The sequence below is a fragment of the Oncorhynchus gorbuscha genome, linkage group LG12 (genome assembly GCF_021184085.1).
Source record: "Oncorhynchus gorbuscha isolate QuinsamMale2020 ecotype Even-year linkage group LG12, OgorEven_v1.0, whole genome shotgun sequence".
Lineage (NCBI taxonomy): Eukaryota > Metazoa > Chordata > Actinopteri > Salmoniformes > Salmonidae > Oncorhynchus > Oncorhynchus gorbuscha.
The window spans coordinates 85,642,606-85,660,004 of NC_060184.1; the positions used below are offsets into that span (position 1 = coordinate 85,642,606).

At 47.4% G+C, this 17,399-nt stretch overlaps 1 protein-coding gene across 1 annotated transcript in view; it reads right to left on the bottom strand.

Moving 5' to 3' along the window:
- LOC123991461 (cytoplasmic protein NCK1-like) overlaps positions 1 to 14,962 on the bottom strand; it is a 159,642-nt gene extending 144,680 nt beyond the window's left edge. The window contains exon 1 of the mRNA XM_046293078.1: positions 14,733 to 14,962. The gene's annotated coding sequence lies outside the window, so the exon portion shown is untranslated. The remainder of the gene's footprint in view (positions 1 to 14,732) is intronic.
- Between the last annotated feature and the right edge of the window lie 2,437 nt (positions 14,963 to 17,399).

A 17,399-nucleotide genomic window follows, 5' to 3' on the forward strand; every position in this document is an offset into this window, starting at 1 on the left:
CAAATTTCTTCAGCCTCCTGAGGTTGAAGAGGAGCTGTTGCGATGTGGATAGCGGAGTGCGTCGATGTGGATAGCGGAGTGCGTCGATGTGGATAGCGGAATGCGTCGATGTGGATAGCGGAGTGCGTCGATGTGGATAGCGGAGTGCGTCGATGTGGATAGCGGAGTGCGTCGATGTGGATAGCGGAGTGCGTCGATGTGGATAGCGGAGTGCGTCGATGTGGATAGCGGAGTGAGTCGATGTGGATAGCGGAGTGCGTCGATGTGGATAGCGGAGTGCGTCGATGTGGATAGCGGAGTGCGTCGATGTGGATAGCGGAGTGCGTCGATGTGGATAGCGGAGTGCATCGATGTGGATAGCGGAGTGCATCGATGTGGATAGCGGAGTGCATCGATGTGGATAGCGGAGTGCGTCGATGTGGATAGATGTGGATAGATGTGGATAGCGGAGTGCATCGATGTGGATAGATGTGGATAGCGGAGTGCATCGATGTGGATAGATGTGGATAGCGGAGTGCATCGATGTGGATAGATGTGGATAGCGGAGTGCATCGATGTGGATAGCGGGATGCTCCCTCTGCTGTTTCCTGACGTCCACAATCAGCTCCTTCATTTTGTTGACGTTGAGGGAGGTTATTTTCCTGGCACCAGTCCGCCAGGGCCCTCACCTCCTCCCTGGAGGATGTCTCATCATTGCTGGTAAATAGGCCTACAACTGTTGTGTCGTCTGTAAACTTGATGATTGAGTTGGAGGCGTGTGTGGCCACGCAGTCATGGGTGAACAGGGAGGACAGGAGGGGGCTGAGCATGAACTGTTGTGGGCCCCAGTGTTGAGGATCAGCGAAGTGGAGGTGTTGTTTCCTACCTTCACCACCTGGGGGCTGCCCTTCAAGAAGTCCAGGACCCAGTTGCACAGGGCGGGGTTCAGACCCAGGACCCCAAGCTTAATTAATGATGAGCTTGGATGGTACTATGGTGTTAAATGCATAGCTATTGTCAATTAACAGCATTCTTACATGGGTATTCCTCTTGTCCAGATGGGATAGGGTAGTTGGCATGGCGATTTGTGTGATGGCGATTGCATCGTCTGTGGATCTATTGGGGCGGTAAGCAAACTGAAGTGGGTCTAGGGTGTCAGGTAAGGTGGAGGTGATATGATCCTTGACTCTCAAAGCACATCATGATGACAGAAGTGACGGGGCGATAGTCATTTAGTTCAGTTGCTTTTGAATATGTCCTTAAACACTCCAGCCAACCGGATGCCGTCTGGGCCAGCCAACCGGATGCCGTCTGGGCCAGCCAACCGGATGCCGTCTGGGCCAGCCAACCGGATGCCGTCTGGGCCAGCAGCCTTACGAGGAATAACACACTTAAAATGTCTTCCTTTGGGTTGCAAAGGATCAGAAATGTTCAGGTAAATTCCCAGTCTTAAATTCATCAAAAAAAGTTAGCTTATGAACCTTTTTTGTGGAATACACATAAAGCAATTATAGGGCTTGTGGGAAATGTTGATTAAACTATCCCCAATTCAATGGAATTACAACCCTCTGCATGCACAGTGCATTCTTCCATCACATATACAGCTGATTCTCAAGATCTTGCACACTAATGAGATGCTATTGAGCTCACACTACTACACTGTCTGAGCCAAGGACTACATGCTTTCTGGTAAATTTTGATTACAGTACTGGGTGGGGTGAATATATTTTATATGGCATACATTATTTTTTGTTAACTAGTAAATAGTAGCCTACAGCAAAGTGTGTTTAAATCCTTTATAACTTGTTAACAATTTCTGCTAGTTAGTTTTTGCTTGCTTGAACAGGGAGTACAGGAGAGGGCTCAGAACGCACCCTTGTGGGGCCCCAGTGTTGAGGATCAGCGGGGTGGAGATGTTGTTGCCTACCCTCACCACCTGGGGGCGGCCCGTCAGGAAGTCCAGTACCCAGTTGCACAGGGCGGGGTCGAGACCCAGGGTCTCGAGCTTGATGACGAGTTTGGAGGGCACTATGGTGTTAAATGCCGAGCTGTAGTCGATGAACAGCATTCTCACATAGGTATTCCTCTTGTCCAGATGGGTTAGGGCAGTGTGCAGTGTGGTTGAGATTGCATCGTCTCTGGACCTATTTGGGCGGTAAGCAAATTGGAGTGGGTCTAGGGTGTCAGGTAGGGTGGAGGTGATATGGTCCTTGACTAGTCTCATAAAGCACTTCACGATGACGGAAGTGAGTTCTATGGGGCGGTAGTCGATTAGCTCAGGTACCTTAGCTTTCTTGGGAACAGGGACAATGGTGGCCCTCTTGAAGCATGTGGGAACAACAGACTAGGATAGGGATTGATTGAATATGTCCGTAAACACACCAGCCAGCTGGTCTGCGCATGTGGTTTCCAGTTTGCAGTCCACATTAAAGTGTAGTTCCTTGAGGGCTGTAGTGGTATCGGCTTGAGGGGGAATATATTTGGCTGTGAAGATAACCGAAGAGAATTCTCTTGGGAAGTAAAACCTTCTGCATTTGATTGTATACTAGGTCGGGTGAACAAAAGAACTTGAGTTTATGTATGTTATCACCATCACACAATGAGTAGTTAATACATGAAACTAGAGGTCGACCGATTAATCAGCCTTTCTGGATGATTACATTGCACTCCACCAGGAAACTGCAGACTGACCACCTATTATGTGAGTGCAGCAAGGAGCCAAGGTAAGGTGATAGCTAGCATTAAACTTATCTTATAATTTAAAAAAAAATCCATCTTAACATAATCACTAGTTAAACTAGTAATATCATCAACCAAAGTTAACTAGCTTGTCCTGCGTCTGCATATAATCAATGCGGTGCCTGTTAATTTATCATTGAATCACAGCCTACTACGCCAAACAGGTGATGATTTAACAAAAGTGCATTCGCATCAGAGTATATGCAGCAGTTTGGGCCGCCTGACTCGTTGCGAACTGTGTGAAGATAATTTCTTTCTAACAAAGACCGTAATTAATTTGCCAGAATTTTACATAATATTGAAGGTTGTGCAATGTAACAGCAATATAGATGCTATCAGGTCAGTGTAGAGAGACAATATTTTGACTTGAAAATAGGACAAAAAGTCTCTCTCTCTCCACCAGCCTACCGTGTCCAACACGTAATGTGGCATCCCGCAGCTCTAAATCTTCACCTCCTAGAACCAGACAACTTGTGTTGAAGCTATTGGATTTGGTATATTTGTGGGTTGATACTATCATAATATATATAATATATGCCATTTAGCAGACGCTTTTATCCAAAGCGACTTACAGTCATATGTGCATACATTCTACGTATGGGTGGTCCCGGGGATCGAACCCACTACCCTGGCGTTACAAGCGCCATGCTCTACCAACTGAGCTACAGAAGGAGCTACAGAAGGACCGAGAGACAATATTTTGACTTAGGGTTGCCACCATATGGAACTGCTCCGTATTTCACTGAAAGAATAAACGTTTTGTTTTCGAAATGAAAGTGTCCGGATTTGACCATATTAATTTCCTGCCTAGCAACAGAGATTAATGACCCGTTTCGGTGTATTTATGATATTATAATTAAGTCTATCATTTGATAGAGGAGTCTGACTGAGCAGTAGTAGGCAGCAGCAGGCTAGTAAGCATTCATTCAAACAGCACTTTACTGTGTTTGCCAGCAGCTCTTAGCAATGCTTGATTCAGTGCTGTTTATGACTTCAAGCCTATCAACTCTCGAGATTAGGCTGGCAATACTAAAGTACTTATTAGAACATCAGATAGTCAAAGGTATATGAAATAGAAATGGTATAGAGAGAAATAGTCCTATAATAAATACAACCTAAAACTTCTTACCTGGGAATATAGAAGACATGTTAAAAGGAACCACCAGCTTTCACATGTACTCATGTTCTGAGCAAGGAACTGAAACGTTACGAACATAAACGTTACATGGTACATTGCACTTTTACAACAATGTGTTTTTGCATTACTTAAACCAAATTGAACATGTTTCATTATTTATTTGAAACTAAATTGGTTTTATTTAAGTTAAAATAAGTGTTAATTCAGTATTAGTTGTAATTGTCAATATTACAAATATATATATATATTATAAAAAATTAAATAAAAGAATGTAAAATAAAATTGGCCGATTAAATCGGTATAGGCTTTTTTTTTGGTCCTCCAATAAATCGGTATTAGCTTTGAAAAATCTAAATCGTTCGACCTCTACATTAAACGTACACCACCGCCCTTCTTCTTCCTGGATAGTTCTTTATTCCTGTCTGCGCGACAGACTGAGAACCCAGCTGGCTGTATGGACAGGGACAGTACATCTGGAGAGAGCCATGATTCCATGAAACATAGTATGTTGTGACATTCCCTGATGTCTCTCTGAAAGGAGATCCTCGCCCTGAGCTCATCTACTTTACTGTCCAGGGAATGAACATTAGCGAGTAATACACTCAGAAGCGGTGGGTGGTGTGCACGCCTCCTGAGTCGGACTAGAAGTCCACTCCAAATACCTCTTCTCCGCCAGCGGTGTCTTGGGACAGCCTCTGGAATAAGTTCCCCCTGGGGGGTACAAACAAATGATCCAATTTGGAAAAGCCGTATTCCTGGTCGTAATGCTGGCGAGTTACCACCGCTCTGATATCCATTAGTTCTTTCCAGCTGTATGTAACAACACAAAAATTACTTTCTGGGCTGATAATGTAAGAAATAACACACAAAAAACACTGCAAAGTTGCTTAGCTAGAAGCAGACCTGCCACATCTGTTGGCGCCATCTTGCACTCAAGGTTTATACGAATATGTCCATTCAATGGTAAATTACATCAGAAAAACAATGATCCAAACCCCATGTCTCTACAATATATGGTTCAAAAGTTACCAACGATTTACTCTGATATTTTAGCATGTTTAGAGTGAATGGAATGTCATAACATAACCCATGATCAAAAAGTGTTCCGTGCTGAATGGAACTCTGTGGTGCTGCTCCACGGCAGAACCGCGCAAACTTCAAACGGCAACTGACAAGCTCACTAGTGTCTGCAGGTTCGTGAGTGAAAATATGGGCTTTTCATAAATGAAATCCGCTGAAAACTAAATAAGGGACTAAAGATGTATTTACTTACAAAGCTGACAGACTGAATTTCAACATCCCACCCTCTGTGGAGACAATCTGTTCTTGTTTTCATTGTGGATTTCTGAGTCTTTCCTTTTAAATCGCCATAGAAACGGCCCCTCAACATAGATTGATTGTGGTTATAGGCAATGGAAGCCAAGGATCTGGAAGTGAAAATTAGGAAAGTATGAAGTCTATTTTGATTGGTCCAACCAGCAGAAACACTTCCAGATGGTACCACCTCACAACACCAAATATGGAAGAGATAGAACCAGGTGCAGCCCGGTCTAAACCAGCAACGTTCACAGCACATTAACGTCCTTATTTGAGAAAACCAGGTGCAGTCCGGTCTAAACCAGCAACGTTCACAGCACATTAACGTCCTTATTTGAGAAAACCAGGTGCAAGCCCGGTCTAAACCAGCAACGTTCACAGCACATTAACCCTTTTTAACCATTTTCAATATTTCCTAAAATAAAGAAATTCAGCCTGAGACTCATTGGCATTGGCTTATTTTCTGTGAAGAACATGTAAAAGAACACATTTTCATTGAGTGCACCCCACTAGACATTTATATTACATATGTGGTGTTTGGGTCCACCGGACCAGAGGGTAATAAAAGTGTATGTGTGTAGGTGTAAACAAGTAAAAATGAAACAAAAAGGTTTGCTGTGTGCCTTCACTCGGTCTTCCTCCTCACTGGGCCTGCTGTTTCAACACAGCACCAATAACCTGCCTGTCTCCCTGCCTGTCTCCCTGCCTGTCTGTCTTCCTCCTCACTGGGCCTGCTGTTTCAACACAGCACCAATAACCTGCCCGTCTCCCTGCCTGTCTGTCTTCCTCCTCACTGGGCCTGCTGTTTCAACACAGCACCAATAACCTGCCTGTCTCCCTGCCTGTCTCCCTGCCTGTCTGTCTTCCTCCTCACTGGGCCTGCTGTTTCAACACAGCACCAATAACCTGCCCGTCTCCCTGCCTGTCTGTCTTCCTCCTCACTGGGTCTGCTGTTTCAACACAGCACCAATAACCTGCCTGTCTCCCTGCCTGTCTGTCTTCCTCCTCACTGGGCCTGCTGTTTCAACACAGCACCAATAACCTGCCCGTCTCCCTGCCTGTCTGTCTTCCTCCTCACTGGGCCTGCTGTTTCAACACAGCACCAATAACCTGCCCGTCTCCCTGCCTGTCTGTCTTCCTCCTCACTGGGCCTGCTGATTCAACACAGCACCAATAACCTGCCTGTCTCCCTGCCTGTCTGTCTTCCTCCTCACTGGGCCTGCTGTTTCAACACAGCACCAAGAACCTGCCTGTCTGTCTTCCTCCTCACTGGGCCTGCTGTTTCAACACAGCACCAATAACCTGCCTGTCTGTCTTCCTCCTCACTGGGCCTGCTGTTTCAACACAGCACCAATAACCTGCCTGTCTGTCTTCCTCCTCACTGGGCCTGCTGTTTCAACACAGCACCAATAACCTGCCTGTCTGTCTTCCTCCTCACTGGGCCTGCTGTTTCAACACAGCACCAATAACCTGCCTGTCTGTCTTCCTCCTCACTGGGCCTGCTGTTTCAACACAGCACCAATAACCTGCCCGTCTCCCTGCCTGTCTGTCTTCCTCCTCACTGGGCCTGCTGTTTCAACACAGCACCAATAACCTGCCTGTCTGTCTTCCTCCTCACTGGGCCTGCTGTTTCAACACAGCACCAATAACCTGCCCGTCTCCCTGCCTGTCTGTCTTCCTCCTCACTGGGCCTGCTGTTTCAACACAGCACCAATAACCTGCCTGTCTGTCTTCCTCCTCACTGGGCCTGCTGTTTCAACACAGCACCAATAACCTGCCCGTCTCCCTGCCTGTCTGTCTTCCTCCTCACTGGGCCTGCTGTTTCAACACAGCACCAATAACCTGCCTGTCTGTCTTCCTCCTCACTGGGCCTGCTGTTTCAACACAGCACCAATAACCTGCCTGTCTGTCTTCCTCCTCACTGGGCCTGCTGTTTCAACACAGCACCAATAACCTGCCTGTCTGTCTTCCTCCTCACTGGGCCTGCTGTTTCAACACAGCACCAATAACCTGCCCGTCTCCCTGCCTGTCTGTCTTCCTCCTCACTGGGCCTGCTGTTTCAACACAGCACCAATAACCTGCCTGTCTGTCTTCCTCCTCACTGGGCCTGCTGTTTCAACACAGCACCAATAACCTGCCCGTCTCCCTGCCTGTCTGTCTTCCTCCTCACTGGGCCTGCTGTTTCAACACAGCACCAATAACCTGCCTGTCTCCCTGCCTGTCTCCCTGCCTGTCTGTCTTCCTCCTCACTGGGCCTGCTGTTTCAACACAGCACCAATAACCTGCCCGTCTCCCTGCCTGTCTGTCTTCCTCCTCACTGGGTCTGCTGTTTCAACACAGCACCAATAACCTGCCTGTCTCCCTGCCTGTCTGTCTTCCTCCTCACTGGGCCTGCTGTTTCAACACAGCACCAATAACCTGCCCGTCTCCCTGCCTGTCTGTCTTCCTCCTCACTGGGCCTGCTGTTTCAACACAGCACCAATAACCTGCCCGTCTCCCTGCCTGTCTGTCTTCCTCCTCACTGGGCCTGCTGATTCAACACAGCACCAATAACCTGCCTGTCTCCCTGCCTGTCTGTCTTCCTCCTCACTGGGCCTGCTGTTTCAACACAGCACCAAGAACCTGCCTGTCTGTCTTCCTCCTCACTGGGCCTGCTGTTTCAACACAGCACCAATAACCTGCCTGTCTGTCTTCCTCCTCACTGGGCCTGCTGTTTCAACACAGCACCAATAACCTGCCTGTCTGTCTTCCTCCTCACTGGGCCTGCTGTTTCAACACAGCACCAATAACCTGCCTGTCTGTCTTCCTCCTCACTGGGCCTGCTGTTTCAACACAGCACCAATAACCTGCCTGTCTGTCTTCCTCCTCACTGGGCCTGCTGTTTCAACACAGCACCAATAACCTGCCCGTCTCCCTGCCTGTCTGTCTTCCTCCTCACTGGGCCTGCTGTTTCAACACAGCACCAATAACCTGCCTGTCTGTCTTCCTCCTCACTGGGCCTGCTGTTTCAACACAGCACCAATAACCTGCCCGTCTCCCTGCCTGTCTGTCTTCCTCCTCACTGGGCCTGCTGTTTCAACACAGCACCAATAACCTGCCTGTCTGTCTTCCTCCTCACTGGGCCTGCTGTTTCAACACAGCACCAATAACCTGCCCGTCTCCCTGCCTGTCTGTCTTCCTCCTCACTGGGCCTGCTGTTTCAACACAGCACCAATAACCTGCCTGTCTGTCTTCCTCCTCACTGGGCCTGCTGTTTCAACACAGCACCAATAACCTGCCTGTCTGTCTTCCTCCTCACTGGGCCTGCTGTTTCAACACAGCACCAATAACCTGCCTGTCTGTCTTCCTCCTCACTGGGCCTGCTGTTTCAACACAGCACCAATAACCTGCCCGTCTCCCTGCCTGTCTGTCTTCCTCCTCACTGGGCCTGCTGTTTCAACACAGCACCAATAACCTGCCTGTCTGTCTTCCTCCTCACTGGGCCTGCTGTTTCAACACAGCACCAATAACCTGCCCGTCTCCCTGCCTGTCTGTCTTCCTCCTCACTGGGCCTGCTGTTTCAACACAGCACCAATAACCTGCCTGTCTGTCTTCCTCCTCACTGGGCCTGCTGTTTCAACACAGCACCAATAACCTGCCCGTCTCCCTGCCTGTCTGTCTTCCTCCTCACTGGGCCTGCTGTTTCAACACAGCACCAATAACCTGCCTGTCTGTCTTCCTCCTCACTGGGCCTGCTGTTTCAACACAGCACCAATAACCTGCCCGTCTCCCTGCCTGTCTGTCTTCCTCCTCACTGGGCCTGCTGATTCAACACAGCACCAATAACCTGCCTGTCTCCCTGCCTGTCTGTCTTCCTCCTCACTGGGCCTGCTGTTTCAACACAGCACCAAGAACCTGCCTGTCTGTCTTCCTCCTCACTGGGCCTGCTGTTTCAACACAGCACCAATAACCTGCCTGTCTGTCTTCCTCCTCACTGGGCCTGCTGTTTCAACACAGCACCAATAACCTGCCTGTCTGTCTTCCTCCTCACTGGGCCTGCTGTTTCAACACAGCACCAATAACCTGCCTGTCTGTCTTCCTCCTCACTGGGCCTGCTGTTTCAACACAGCACCAATAACCTGCCTGTCTGTCTTCCTCCTCACTGGGCCTGCTGTTTCAACACAGCACCAATAACCTGCCCGTCTCCCTGCCTGTCTGTCTTCCTCCTCACTGGGCCTGCTGTTTCAACACAGCACCAATAACCTGCCTGTCTGTCTTCCTCCTCACTGGGCCTGCTGTTTCAACACAGCACCAATAACCTGCCCGTCTCCCTGCCTGTCTGTCTTCCTCCTCACTGGGCCTGCTGTTTCAACACAGCACCAATAACCTGCCTGTCTGTCTTCCTCCTCACTGGGCCTGCTGTTTCAACACAGCACCAATAACCTGCCCGTCTCCCTGCCTGTCTGTCTTCCTCCTCACTGGGCCTGCTGTTTCAACACAGCACCAATAACCTGCCTGTCTGTCTTCCTCCTCACTGGGCCTGCTGTTTCAACACAGCACCAATAACCTGCCTGTCTGTCTTCCTCCTCACTGGGCCTGCTGTTTCAACACAGCACCAATAACCTGCCCGTCTCCCTGCCGCTTTTCTCCCACTCTTTACCCTTTGTAGTGTGTGAAACTACACAATGTCTTTACACCATTATTATTAAAATAATAATAATAAAACAAACGTGTATTTTCCCACACCTACCCCATCCAGGTGCAAATTCAGGGAGGGAAAACAAATAAATAGCTTTGCATGTGTGGCTCCTTACCACAATCAATCAGTATGGCAGAAACAATCCCTGCTCAGAGGGCCTTAGAATTCATCTTTGCAGAGAAACTAGTGTGGAAGGAACATCTTCCACTTTGGAAGATGAAGAGTCTTCAGAATATGAGGATCATGTCTCTGTCAATTCAGAGTGTGACAGTGAGTTGGAAGAAGAGGATGAGAATGACCCTCAACCAGCCCCAGGACCAGCCCGTCAGCAACCAGGACCAGCCCTTCAGCAACCAGCCAGAGGACCAGCCCATCAGCAACCAGCCCCAGGACCAGCCCATCAGCAACCAGCCCCAGGACCAGCCCGTCAGCAACCAGCCCATCAGAAACCAGCTCATCAGTAGCCTGCAGGAGGAGAAATATTAACGTAAAAAAAGAAGTGAAATTGAATGGTCTTCATGCCCAAGGAATGAGCCACCAAACATGGCTGCCAATGTGATGAGGATGCAACCAGGGCCGACACAGATGGCGGTTACTCATGTTCAGGACATACAGTCTTCTAACTGTTCATCCCAGACACCATCCAGAAATTCATTCTGGACTGGACTCATTTGGAGGGAAGGCGTGTTTTTGGAGAGAGATGAAAGGAGATGGACCAAACTCATTAACATGCATACTCTGGGGTTCTTATCCTTACTGCTGTTTTCAGATCCAATGGGGAATCCACAGGATCTCTGTGGGAGGCAGAAACTGGCAGAGAACTTTTCAGTGAAACAATGTCTCTGGAACACTTCCACATTATTTCCAGGATTATCAGCTTCGATAACAGAGACACCAGCTCAGCTCAGCGGCAGAGAGACAAGCTAGCTGCTATCAGGTCAGTGCAGAGAGACAAGCTAGATGCTATCAGGTCAGTGCAGAGAGACAAGCTAGATGCTATCAGGTCCGTGCAGAGAGACAAGCTAGATGCTATCAGGTCCGTGCAGAGAGACAAGCTAGCTGCTATCAGGTCCGTGCAGAGAGACAAGCTAGATGCTATCAGGTCCGTGCAGAGAGACAAGCTAGCTGCTATCAGGTCAGTGCAGAGAGACAAGCTAGATGCTATCAGGTCAGTGCAGAGAGACAAGCTAGCTGCAATCAGGTCAGTGCAGAGAGACAAGCTAGATGCTATCAGGTCCATGCAGAGAGACAAGCTAGATGCTATCAGGTCAGTGCAGAGAGACAAGCTAGATGCTATCAGGTCCGTGCAGAGAGACAAGCTAGATGCTATCAGGTCATTGCAGAGAGACAAGCTAGATGCTATCAGCTCAGTGCAGAGAGACAAGCTAGCTGCAATCAGGTCTGTGCAGAGAGACAAGCTAGCTGCTATCAGGTCAGTTCAGAGAGACAAGCTAGATGCTATCAGCTCAGTGCAGAGAGACAAGCTAGATGCTATCAGCTCAGTGCAGAGAGACAAGCTAGCTGCAATCAGGTCCGTGCAGAGAGACAAGCTAGCTGCTATCAGGTCAGTGCAGAGAGACAAGCTAGATGCTATCAGGTCAGTTCAGAGAGACAAGCTAGATGCTATCAGCTCAGTGCAGAGGGACAAGCTAGATGCTATCAGCTCAGTGTAGAGAGACAAGCTAGATGCTATCAGCTCAGTGCAGAGAGACAAGCTAGATGCTATCAGGTCCGTGCAGAGAGACAAGCTAGATGCTATCAGGTCATTGCAGAGAGACAAGCTAGATGCTATCAGCTCAGTGCAGAGAGACAAGCTAGCTGCAATCAGGTCCGTGCAGAGAGACAAGCTAGCTGCTATCAGGTCAGTGCAGAGAGACAAGCTAGATGCTATCAGGTCAGTTCAGAGAGACAAGCTAGATGCTATCAGCTCAGTGCAGAGGGACAAGCTAGATGCTATCAGCTCAGTGTAGAGAGACAAGCTAGATGCTATCAGCTCAGTGCAGAGAGACAAGCTAGATGCTATCAGGTCAGTGTGGGACAAGTGGGTGGACCGCCTTCCCCTGTTGTACAACCCTGGGCCCAACGTTACTGTTGATGAGCAGCTTATGCCATTTAGGGGCTTCTGCCCCTTCAGGCAGTACATACTGTCTAAACCCGAAAATATGGAATCAAGATCTGGGCTGCCTGTGATGCTGCTTCATCAAATGTGAGGAACTTGCAAGTGTATAAGGGGAAGCCAGATAGAGGAGCCCCTGAGAAGAGCCAAGGGATGCAGGTTGTCCTGGAGGAGCCCCTGAGAAGAGCCAAGGGATGCAGGTTGTCCTGGAGGAGCCCCTGAGAAGAGCCAAGGGATGCAGGTTGTCCTGGAGGAGCCCCTGAGAAGAGCCAAGGGATGCAGGTTGTCCTGGAGGAGCCCCTGAGAAGAGCCAAGGGATGCAGGTTGTCCTGGAGGAGCCCCTGAGAAGAGCCAAGGGATGCAGGTTGTCCTGGAGGAGCCCCTGAGAAGAGCCAAGGGATGCAGGTTGTCCTGGATGTGACACAGACTCCATGACCACAACATCACATTCAATAACTTTTTTTACTATTACAAGCGGGGACAGGAGCTCCTCAAGAGGAAGGTTGACAATGATAGTGTTGGTGTCTGACTCTCCTACATCGGTCTGCTGTAACTATGTGAGTGAGTGAGATGTTAGTAAAATTCCTGACCTAAGTGTTTTCATCTATCATTTCATCATAGATTGCAGTCGGTAGCAACAAGAAGAAGCACTGTGATGTGTGTGGACCCAAGAAGGACAGGAAGACATGGTACACATGCATCAAGTGCAAGAAATGCATTTCCAACACACACAGTAAAACTCTGTCCCTCATGTGGTGTGTAGACCGGCCTTAATATGTGTTCAATGGGGCACATTTATCATTTCCATACCATACTGTATGTAAAATATGTCCTTCCAATTGGTTCAGTGCAAAGCAATAAAACATCAATAGTGATGAAAACCCTGTTTCATTTATATGTTATTCTCTACATTGTACAGCAGTAAGTGAATGCACCACAACATACCCAGCTAACTCCTTTCTTGCTTATTGTGTAGCGGGGGATAAACAAATGATTGTGTATGATTATGGATGTGTAGCTAGCTATGCAGGCGATATGTGTACGGGCCGTAACGCCGTTGGTCTATTAGTTCAGAACAATGGTTTGCTTCCACCAGTTAATCATTCATCCCCAAGAAATGACAGAAAATGACTGTTACAGACATTTCACTTTTACGTCAATACTATAATATTAATGTTAGCTAGTTATGAACTTCAGCAATCATAGCCAGGTTGTATTGACTTCAAGACACTCTGAATGGTGTCAATGAAGCCTATAGATTGAATAGAATATAATGTAACTTTATTGTGCCAAGGATGCAGTTCATATACATACAGACCCACGCGCACCTCCCCACCATGACAAACCAACGCGCACCTCCCCACCATGACAAACCAACCCGCACCTCCCCACCATGACAAACCAACCCGCACCTCCCCACCATGACAAACCAACGCGCACCTCCCCACCATGACAAACCAACCTGCACCTCCCCACCATGATAAACCAACCTGCACCTCCTCACCATGACAGACCAACGTGCACCTCCTCACCATGATAAACCAACCTGCACCTCCCCACCATGATAAACCAACCTGCACCTCCTCACCATGACAGACCAAAGGGCACCCCCCACCATGACAAACCAAAGGGCACCTCCCCACCATGACAAACCAACGCGCACCTCCCCACCATGACAAACCAACCTGCACCTCCCCACCATGATAAACCAACCTGCACCTCCTCACCATGACAGACCAACGTGCACCTCCTCACCATGATAAACCAACCTGCACCTCCTCACCATGACAAACCAACGTGCACCTCCTCACCATGACAGACCAACGTGCACCTCCTCACCATGACAAACCAACCTGCACCTCCCCACCATGATAAACCAACCTGCACCTCCTCACCATGACAGACCAACGTGCACCTCCTCACCATGACAAACCAACCTGCACCTCCTCACCATGACAAACCAACCTGCACCTCCTCACCATGACAGACCAACCTGCACCTCCTCACCATGACAGACCAACCTGCACCTCCTCACCATGACAAACCAACGCGTTGTCCTCCATTCATTTAAAACGTGTCGACAGAGATATATTTTGAACTGTGCTGAGAAAACTAAAAGCATCTGTCCAATAGTCCAGGACACTGCTGTACGTGGCGTTTCGGACGATGATAAAACATCTATGCACGAGTGAAGTGAGTTCGGGAAAAACTGAAAGTATAATAGTTGTATCAGAAAATCAGAATCAAATAAAGTCTGTCTTCGCAAAAATAACATTGTCACTGTACTAAAACGTTTATTTTCATAAACGGATTTTCTGCATTTGTCAAAAGTCCCATCAGGGAGCCTCATTTCAGATGTAAATGTCATTAATAGGTGAATCGTTCTTCTTGCAAAACATATTAAACGTTTTAAAAACGAACTATTATATGAATCTGACTATCCACAATAATCCTACTATGTGAGACAATCTCAGCCAGACAAATGAACACCCAGTCGGCATATCTGCCACCCTGGCAAGGCAGCTGGCTAACTAACATTACCAATCTAGACAACTCGCTTTGCCAAGAAGGCAGTGATAGCTATGTAGTTAAATAATCAATATGCTATTATTCAGCAAACACTACGAGGGATGATGTTTTATTATCATGCCGTGCCTCTCTTCCTAAGAGTTGAGGCCAGATTTGATATTTCTTTTGCTAACCTACCAGCTAGTGAAGCTAATCAAGTTGCTGGGATGAACATTGCAGATCCCTCTGCTTCTTACCTCGTTAGCTGATCGGTCGTACCTGTCCTTTCTCGGTTGATGAAAGCACCATGTACAGCAAAGATGATTTGAAACGCCCGTGTAGATGGATGGTGGCTAAGACCAAAACCTAGCGAGCTAAGGTAACCTTGCACAACTTGTCTAGCTGACTATAATCATAATAGCAACCTTGTTGGAAATAGCTTTCCCGTTTCCAGCATGACAAAGCTCAAGCCACGGAGATAGCTCTGCGAGTTGCTCCCAGTGTTCACGATACACAATGCTCCCATTGGACAGTGGCAGTGTCAATCAAACCGGTCCACCACAACAGTGGTTGGCTGCCTATCAAAATTTTACCGCATCCCCATTGGGTGAGTTCATCTTACATGGCCCGGTGCCCCGTGTAAGAGGAGTTTAAATATTCATTCAACTGGGGCACCGGGCCATGCAAAACGAACGGTCCTTGCTTTACGGGATCATTGGGACTCCCCGCACCCCCATCAGGGTTGACGTATAAAATTGTTATGGTAAGGATTATCCAGGCTGTATCACAACCGGTCCAGCGTCGTCCGGGTTTAGCCGGTGTAAATTAGAACTTGTTCTTAACTGACCTGCCTAGTTAAATACAAATATAATATGGTTCAGGTTTATGTTTGGGTTGCGACGTCCCAATGATTCCACATAGACCTAACCCAAGACAAACTCACATGTTGACATGAAATGTTTGTTTTTCCCTTGACACAAATCAAGTTGTCTCTCACATAAAGTCTGTGCATTTGTACTGCTATAATGTGTAGAATATGTATTGTATGTAAGGCTAAATGTAGTACAAGCATCTATTAGCCTAGTACTTTCTATTAACATTATTTTCTTCCAGGGAAATAATGATCACATCTCTGTAATTGGCAGGTTGTCCAACTATTACAGGGTTAGCCTACTGCTGTAAGAGGACATTATTTGACCACCATGGTATTCTTCAATGGCCACTGCAGTGACCAGAATAGACTGGTATGCCTATCCTGCAGTGACCAACATAGACTGGTATGCCTATCCTGGAGTGACCAGAATAGACTGGTATGCCTATCCTGCAGTGACCAGAATAGACTGGTATGCCTATCCTGGAGTGACCAGAATAGACTGGTATGCCTATCCTGGAGTGACCAGAATAGACTGGTATGCCTATCCTGGAGTAACCAGACTAGACTGGTATGCCTATCCTGCAGTGACCAGAATAGACTGGTGTGCCTAACCTGCAGTGACCAGAATAGACTGCTATGCCTATCCTGCAGTGACCAGAATAGACTGGTGTGCCTATCCTCCAGTGCTACTGGACAACTACAAATACCTGGGTGTCTGGTTAGACTGTAAACTCTCCTTCCAGACTCACATTAAACATATCCAATCCAAAGTGAAATCTAGAATTGGCTTCCTATTTCGCAACAAAGCCCCCTTCACTCATGCTGCCAAACACCCTCGTAAAACTGACTATTCTACCAATCCTCGACTTCGGCGATGTCATTTACAAAATAGCCTCCAATACCCTACTCAACAAATTGAATTCAGTCTATCACAGTGCCATCCATTTTGTCACCAAAGCCCCAAATACTACCCACCATTGTGACCTGTACGCTCTCATTGGCTGGCCCTCGCTTCATACTCATCGCCAAACCCACTGGCTCCATGTCATCTACAAGACCCTGCTAGGTAAATTCCCCCCTTGTCTCAGCTGATGGTCACCATAGCAGCACCCACCTGTAGCACACGCTCCCGCTGGTATATCTCTCTAGTCACCCCCTAAACCAATTCTTTCTTTGGCTGCCTCTCCTTCCAGTTCTCTGCTGCCAGTGACTGGAACGAGCTACAAAAATCTCTGAAACTGGAAACACTTATCTCCCTCACTAGCTTTAAGCACCAGCTGTCAGAGCAGCTCACGGATTACTGCACCTGTACATAGCCCACCTATAATTTAGCCCAAACAACTACCTCTTTCCCTACTGTATTTAATTAATTCATTTATTTTGCTCCTTTGCACCCCATTATTTTTATTTCTACTTTGCACATTCTTCCATTGCAAATCTACCATTCCAGTGTTTTACTTGCTATATTGTATTTACTTTGCCACCATGGCCTTTTTTTGCCTTTACCTCCCTTCTCACCTCATTTGCTCACATCGTATATAGACTTATTTATACTGTATTATTGACTGTATGTTTGTTTTACTCCATGTGTAACTCTGTGTCGTTGTATGTGTCGAACTGCTTTGCTTAATTCTTGGCCAGGTCACAGTTGTAAATGAGAACTTGTTCTCAACTAGCCTACCTGGTTAAATAAAGGTGTTCTCAACTAGCCTACCTGGTTAAATAAAGGTGTTCTCAACTAGCCTACCTGGTTAAATAAAGGTGTTCTCAACTGGCCTACCTGGTTAAATAAAGGTGTTCTCAACTGGCCTACCTGGTTAAATAAAGGTGTTCTCAACTAGCCTACCTGGTTAAATAAAGGTGTTCTCAACTAGCCTACCTGGTTAAATAAAGGTGTTCTGTACTTGCCTACCTGGTTAAATAAAGGTGAAATAAAAAATAAAATAAACAGTGGTATTTCTATAAGGGTTATTTATTACTTCATTCAACACTGGTTAAGTTTGCAAACACTTGTACCTTCACCTCCTGAGGCATTGAGAAACCCAAGTTT